This window comes from Priapulus caudatus, unplaced genomic scaffold (genome assembly GCF_000485595.1).
Source record: "Priapulus caudatus unplaced genomic scaffold, Priapulus_caudatus-5.0.1 Scaffold191, whole genome shotgun sequence".
NCBI lineage: Eukaryota > Metazoa > Priapulida > Priapulimorpha > Priapulimorphida > Priapulidae > Priapulus > Priapulus caudatus.
In genome coordinates, this window is record NW_014577252.1 from 21,850 (window position 1) to 29,522 (window position 7,673).

The following is a 7,673-nucleotide window of genomic DNA, read 5'->3' on the forward strand; positions in this document are numbered from 1 at the left end:
TTTCGTCAGTGTAAGTTATTTTTAACTTAATTTGGATCTAACTGAGATAAACTTTATTAGCATAGTATGATATTTGTTTGAGGTTGTGTTTATTAGCTCATCTGACGAAGTCAGATGCAGCTTGTAGAATCGCATTAGCGTCCGTCCGTCCGTGTGTCCGTGCGCGTCCCGGTCAACAGTTGGCACAAAAATATTAACCGCTTGAACGTACGGTTTCACGATAATCTTAAGACGTAGGGGGGTCGCTGAAAAGACTCAGGATACCAATTTGGGGCGTCAAGGGTCAAAGGTCCGAGATATGTCAACGGAGAGGAACTATCATCTCCCTATATATGCCTCTCCTGCCATTTCACCATGCCCGGTCTTTCGCTTCGTGGTAAAATTCTCCTGTGCCAGCACACATTCATTCTTCTGAAATGGCCAGCCATATCTTCCTTGCTCATAGGCAGCATCTCTTCAACAATGGCAGTGGGCGCCATAAAGCGCTCCTCTTCTATTCTGATATTAAATATATACAAAATATAGGCACAAATTATAGAATATTTAGGAATCCACACGGTGACCATCTTCGAATCTTGGCATTAACCTACTAATACTACTTATACTAAAAGCGGACGCATCCGAGATTTGAGGCTTCACAATTGCCATGCCACTTGGAATATTTGTCCATCATCTGCTGTCTGCATGTCCGCCTATGTCATGCTGGATATCCCTTGCAATGCAGCAATAATGTAGCTTCAGTGGCCGTCTTCTTGCTGGTTGGCGCAAGGCAGTCTCAAGCAGATCACATCAGCATAGGACTTTGGATCTTTGACGACGCCGAAAACAGTTGACCAGCAAAACGTGTCGTGCGACGAGGCTACAATGTAGCAAATTGGTGTATTAAACCTGTGCCATAATCCTAAAATATATGCCAACTTTTATCACTAAACAATTTACATCCAGACATTAGATTTCTGCAAGGTTCAAAGAACTAATAAAAAGACACTTTATTCATGTTTTATGCTTAAATATTTACGAGCATTAGAACAGAGTAATTAGATATATTTAGAATCCGTGCAGTGGCATGTTTTGTATTTCCAATATTATGGGCGTTATGGAAAGAAATTCAGTCTTCCACTATATGTGAAATCATTTCAGTCTAGCCCTTAAACATCATATATGCAATTTGCGTGCGCTTTACCACAAAAATTTTCAAATATCTGCCCCACACACTCCAAAACCTGCTGCCCAACTTACGGGCAGCCATGGCCACCTTTCTCCCATGCAACTCCCGATCATTGCGTGATGTTGGTGTTGAGAATCTTGAAGTACTGCAGCTCCAAGATAGGCATGCTTCTTGCATTGAAGATTTATTTGGTGATCAGCAGTGATACAAACAGTTACAAGGAAGGTCTAAATCAAAGTTCGCGAAGAGAGGGAAGTTTAGCGATGAGCGTGCTGCTATATACATAGTCACAGAAACAATTCTAGAAAGTAAACGTTTAGGCGTGATACTCCATTTTAGCGCAGTGGTCCCAACTTTAATGTCCAGTAATGTCATAAGGATGGTCTGGATAATTATACGAAACGTGTTTACTCTATCTGGAAGAGTGAGAAGAGTGTAGCTATTTCAACAGTTGGCTCTGTTACACGAGGCAGATCATGGGGTGCAATCTATCTACATGGTGCCAGCCTTCTTAGTGCTGAACAGCCATATCTCTCATTTCATCGACTTCCCTCTAGGAGTCCAGCCACTAGTATCCTCCTCCAGAATCTATTCCAGGAGCAACTTCTTTCTCAGAGTGCAGTCCATGAGTGATCTTCTTTCTCAGAGTGCAGTACATGAGTGATCTTCTTTCTCAGAGTGCAGTCCATGAGTGATCTTCTTTCTCAGAGATGCAGTACATGCCAGTGATCTCTTTCTCAGAGTGCAGTACATGAGCTAGATCTTCTTCGCAGCAGTGCATTACATGAGTGATCTTCTTGAAGTCCAGTCCATGAGTGACCTTCTTTCTCAGAGTGCAGTACATGAGTGATCTTCTTTCTCAGGAGTGCAGTACATGAATGCATCTTCTTTTCTCAGAATGCAAGTACATGAGCTGATCTTCTTTGAAGTTCCCCCCCCCCCCCCCAGTCCATGAGTGACCTCTTTCTACAGGAGTGCCAGTACATTGAGGATCTTCTTTTACAGAGTGCCAGTCCATGGAGTGATCTTCTTTCTCAAGAGTGCAGTACGATGAGTAGATCTTTCTTTGCAAGGTCCACGTCCATGTGACCTTCTTTGGAGTCCAGTCATGCATGACCTTCTTTGCGTGCTCCAGTCCATGAGTGACCTTCTTTCTCAGAGTTGCAGTACCATGAGCTGATCTTCTTTCTCAGAGTGCAGTCCGATCGAGTTGATCATTCTTTCTCAGAGTGCAGTACATGAGTGATTTCTTCTTTGAAGTCCAGTCCATGACTGACCTTTCTTGGCGGAGTCCAGTCTATGAGTGACCTTTCTTTCTCAGAAGTTGCAGATACATGGAGTTGATCTTCTTTCTCAGATGCAGTACATGAGTGATCTTCTTTCTCAGAGTGCATTACATGAGTGATCTTCTTTGAAAGTCCAGTCCATGAGTGACCTTCTTTCTCAGAGTGCAGTACATGAGTGGCATCTTCTTTCTCAGAGTGCAGTCCATGAGTGATCTTCTTTCTCAGAGTGCAGTACATGAGTGATCTTCTTTGAAGTCCAGTCCATGAGTGACCTTCTTTGGGTCCAGTCCAGAGTGACCTTCTTTGGAGTCATCCGATGACGTGACCTTCTTTCTCAGGAGTGCAGTACATGGAGTGATCTGTCTTCTCAAGAGTGCAGTACATGAGTGATCTTCTTTCTCAGAGTGCATTACATGAGTGATCTTCTTTGAAGTCCAGTCCATGAGTGACCTTCTTTCTCAGAGTGCAGTACATGAGTGAGTCTTTTAGCGTAATAGAGTGAACTGAGTGATCTTCTTTCTCAGAGTGCAGTCACATGAGTGATCTCTGTGAAGGTCCAGGTCCATGAGTGACCTTCTTTCTCAGAGTGCAGTACCATGATGACTTCTTTTACAGAGTGCAGTCCATGAGTGATCTTCTTTCTCAGAGTGCAGTACATGAGTGATCTTCTTTGAAGTCCAGTCCATGAGTGACCTTCTTTGGAGTCCAGTCCATGAGTGACCTTCTTTGGTGTCCAGTCCATGAGTGACCTTCTTTCTCAGAGTGCAGTACATGAGTGATCTTCTTTCTCAGAGTGCAGTCCATGAGTGAATCTTGCTTTCTCCAGAGTGCAGTACATTGAGTGATCTTCTTTGTAGTCCAGTCCATACTCGACCCTTCTTGGAGTCCAGTCATGAGTGACTTTTCTCAGAGTGCAGTACATGAGTGATCTTCTTTCTCAGAGTGCAGTACATGAGTGATCTTCTTTCTCAGAGTGCAGTACATGAGTGATCTTCTTTGAAGTCCAGTCCATGAGTGACCTTCTTTCTCAGAGTGCATACATAGTGAGTCTTCTTTCTCAGAGTGCAGTCCATGAGTGATCTTTCTTTCTCAGATTGCAGTACTGCAGTGATCTGTCTTGAGTCCAGTCCATTGCAGTGACCTTCTTTGGAGCTCAGCCTGGAGAGTTGACTCTTTTTGCGCAGTCCAGTTCCATGCATTGACCTTCTTCTACAGAGTGCAGTACATGAGTGATTCTTCTTTCATCACGAGTGGCGTCCATGATTGGATCTTCTTTCTCAGAGTGCAGTACATGAGTGATCTTCTTTGAAGTCCAGTCCATGACTGACCTTCTTTGGAGTCCAGTCCATGAGTGACCTTTTTTCTCAGAGTGCAGTACATGAGTGATCTTTACTTATCTCAGAGTGTGCAGTACATGAGTGATCTTCGTTTCTCAGAGTGCAGTACCATGATGATCTTCTTTTGAAGTCCAGTCTCATGAGTGACCTTCCTCGGAGGTTGCAGTACATGAGTGACCTTCCTCGCGAGTCCAGTCTCGCTTGCAGTGAGCCTTCTTCGCGAGTCCAGTCTATGGTGACCTTCTTTGCCGAGTGCAGTACATGAGTGATCTTCTTCTCAGAGCTGCATTACATTAGAGTGATCCTTCTTGAGAAGTCCAGTGCCATTGAGTTGACCTCTTTCTATAGAGTGCCAGTACCATGGAGTGCATCTTCTTTCTCAGAGTGCAGTACATGAGTGATCTTCTTTCTCAGAGTGCAGTACAGAGTGATCTTCTTTGAAGTCCATCCTGAGTGACCTCTTTGGAGTCCAGTCCATGAGTGACCTTCTTTCTCAGAGTGCAGTACATGAGTGATCTTCTTTCTCAGAGTGCAGTACATGAGTGATCTTCTTCTCAGCAGTGCAGTACATGAGCTGATCTTTTAAGTTCGCAAGTTCATGCAGTGACCTTCTTTGGGAGTCCAGCTCCATGAATGACCATTCTTTCTCAGAGTGCCAGTTACCATGAATGATCTTACTTCTCAGAGTGCGCAGTACATGGAGTGATTCTTTTTTCTCAGAGTGCAGCTACATGAGTGATCTTCTTTGCAAGTTCCAGTCCGATGAGCTGCACCTTCTTTGGAGTCCAGTCCATGAGTGACCTTCTTTGGAGTCCAGTCCATGAGTGACCTTCCTTGGAGTGCAGTACATGAGTGACCTTCCTCGGAGTCCAGTCTATGCGTGACCTTCTTTGGAGACCAGTCCATGAGTGGTCTTTCTCTAGGCAGGGGTGACCTTTTTCTTGGAGTGCAGCTAGGGCAACCTTTTCTTCGTAGTCCAACCCATTGGCAACCTCTTCCTTAGATTCCAGCTGTGGCGAACATTCATTCGTCAGACTCCAGGCCCATAAGCCGAACCTCTTCCTCAGATTCCAGCCCTTGGCGACATCATTTCGCGGACTCCAGCCCCTCGTGGGCCGGACAGCATTCTCAGATTCCAGCCCTCTTCGGGCACCATCATTCTCGGACTTCAGCATTGGCGACCTCTTCCTCAATTCCAGCACTGTGGGGCGACATCTTTCTTCAGATCCAGCCTGTGGGCCGACATCTATTCTGCGGACTCCAGCCCAGGGCGACTCTTCCCAGATTCAGCCCTTGCGGCGGACATCATCCTCGCCGACCTCAGCCTGTGAGATAAAACGACCTCTTCCGCCAGATTCCAGCCCAGGGGCGACATCATCCTCGGACTCAGCCACCCATGAGGGCCGACAGCATTCTCAGATTCCAGTCCGGTGGGCGACCTCCTGATGATTTGGTGCAGCTACTATCGCAGTCCTTCTATTAACTGATCTACAACTCATTCTGTACAGGTTTGCTACTGCATATCCATCATACCTTTTCAATCGCCATTTGTTCACAGCTCTTACAATGCACGTCCTACTTTGTGTTAAGGGCGAGTGAGAAGAATAGATTCATTCGCTGCAAAAAGGGAACGCGATCGGAAGATTCCACCTTCTGCGTCATTGCCTTTCTCTCTGGTGGTGCGACCTGGGCTGAATCTCACAGCGCATGTTCATTTGCCACATCTAATGCGTGCTCCAGCGTCGTCCGTGTCTCGAATAGCGCTTTCCGTCTGTTTTCACAGGAGCGTAGCTTCACCAAGACATCTACTAGCATCGAGCGTTCTTGCCACCGAGTGCGGTGCACCGCGTGCTTTGAATGCTTCGGCCATGTTTGAAACGCGACATCGGCTAGTGTTGGCTCGCTGTATATCTTCAGCAGGTCATCTTGCTCCTGCTGCGAGCCGACCATGCCGACCTGGTTACCCGACACTGTGGCGATACGAGGGCATCGATGTCAATCCCATTTAATAGTTCAGTCGTCTGCCTGCTTAAAGCAAGTGTTCATTGCACATGTACCACACGAGGAAAACCTCAAACCACACATTCTGACTTGTTACGTGACGTTTTATCCTGCGTCTCAAATATATACGTGTATACGCTTCGTCACTCACAATACTCTGACCTTAACCTGCACGACTCGACTGTAGATAAGCTCTGGCTTCCTGTTCGAACAACAACGATCTGTCTCGGAAAGTACTTGAATTTAGTAAATGTTGATTTTGTGCTTGAAAAGCGCTTGAATTTCATGAAAATGTCCTTGAATTTTATGAGCTTAAAAAGCTAATAAAATAATAATAAAATATAAAAACACGATAGACAGTTAAATGATGATCACAATAACAGTAAGTCAGTAAAATCAGTCCGTAAATCAAGGTATGTTGTAGAAGTGACAGTGTTTAGAAGGGTTTATTAATGTGATCCAGGTAAGTTTTAGAGGTGACATGCAGTGATTAAGAATGGGGTTATTAAATTAATCCAGGTATGTTTTGTTCTGTGTATGAATACCGATAAAATGTCTAATAAAATGTCCTTGAATTTCCGATAAAATGTCCTTGAAAGTCCTTGAAAAGTCCTTGGGAAAATTTTTTGTCCTGTATGAACCATGTGTTAGCAGACGTGATTCGATAACGGTTCAGTGTTGGTTGTCACACTCAGAATCAGAGTCAATATATTCTTAGTAAAGCCATCGGCATCACACCAAGTTACATAAAAATGCAGTAATAACTGGGTCAAATGTATAAATCTAAAGTCTTTGAAATAGGTTCAAAGGTCACAAATGTAAATTTACAAATTATGCGTTATATTGTCATTTCTATGTATATATATTTGTATTATGTCATATGGTCTTGTACGAAAAAACTCAACTTTTCGAAGAAAACGAATTGAATTAAATGAATATGTCGAATATGGACGAATTGAATATGTCCTCGGTGAGGTTTATTCCAGTCAGTAATTGCATTTGATAAAAGTATTTGTAAACATCGATTCTTCCGGATAGTGGTAGAAGGCTGAACCCTGTGTTATTCTGTTTGATCTGTTGATTTGTTTGAAGTGTTTGGCATTGAAGTCACTGAGATTCTTCCGTGATTTGTGTACCATGGAAAGTCTTAACGTGGTTCTCCTGTTTTACAACGGTTCCCATTTAAGTTCACAAGGCATTTAGGGAACACTAGCAGTACATGAATATTCTTGGTTTGCGAAACGAGCAACACAACAAATCGAGCACACTCGCGGCGGGTCGCCTCTGTCGTACTAGGTTTTCTGGTGCTACGTATACAGTCAGTGCCCCTATACTCTTGCAGATGCCGGTTACTTGCTTAGCCATAGCTGTCTCGTCTAGGCGTTGAATTTTCACGATGGTTATGGCTAGATACGGCATGCCATCTATTTTGTTACAATTATACACTGGAATTGTTGAGTATGCATAGGCTCGGTCACTGTTCATATGTTCTGGTGATGATTACTTTTCATTAAACCGTTTACATATATATTATATATCGATATTATACATCGATATGTATATCGATACATAGACATTATATATATTATATAATATTATATATTGCGTTAATTGTTATCATTCTCGAGGACACACACCGTTTAGTTTACAAGTAATGTGCGTCTTGGCTGCAATCACGTATGATATAGGGATTCATTAGGGATTATATACTGTCTACCAATGGTAGTTAAAGTACACGTCCATTCCGTCAGATATAACCACATACTGATATATATATATATATATATATATATATATATATAGTTATCGTCTACGTTTCCTTTCTACCTACCGTAACCGACCACGTACCGTACGTAACGTGCCGTCGCGCGACGTCGTACG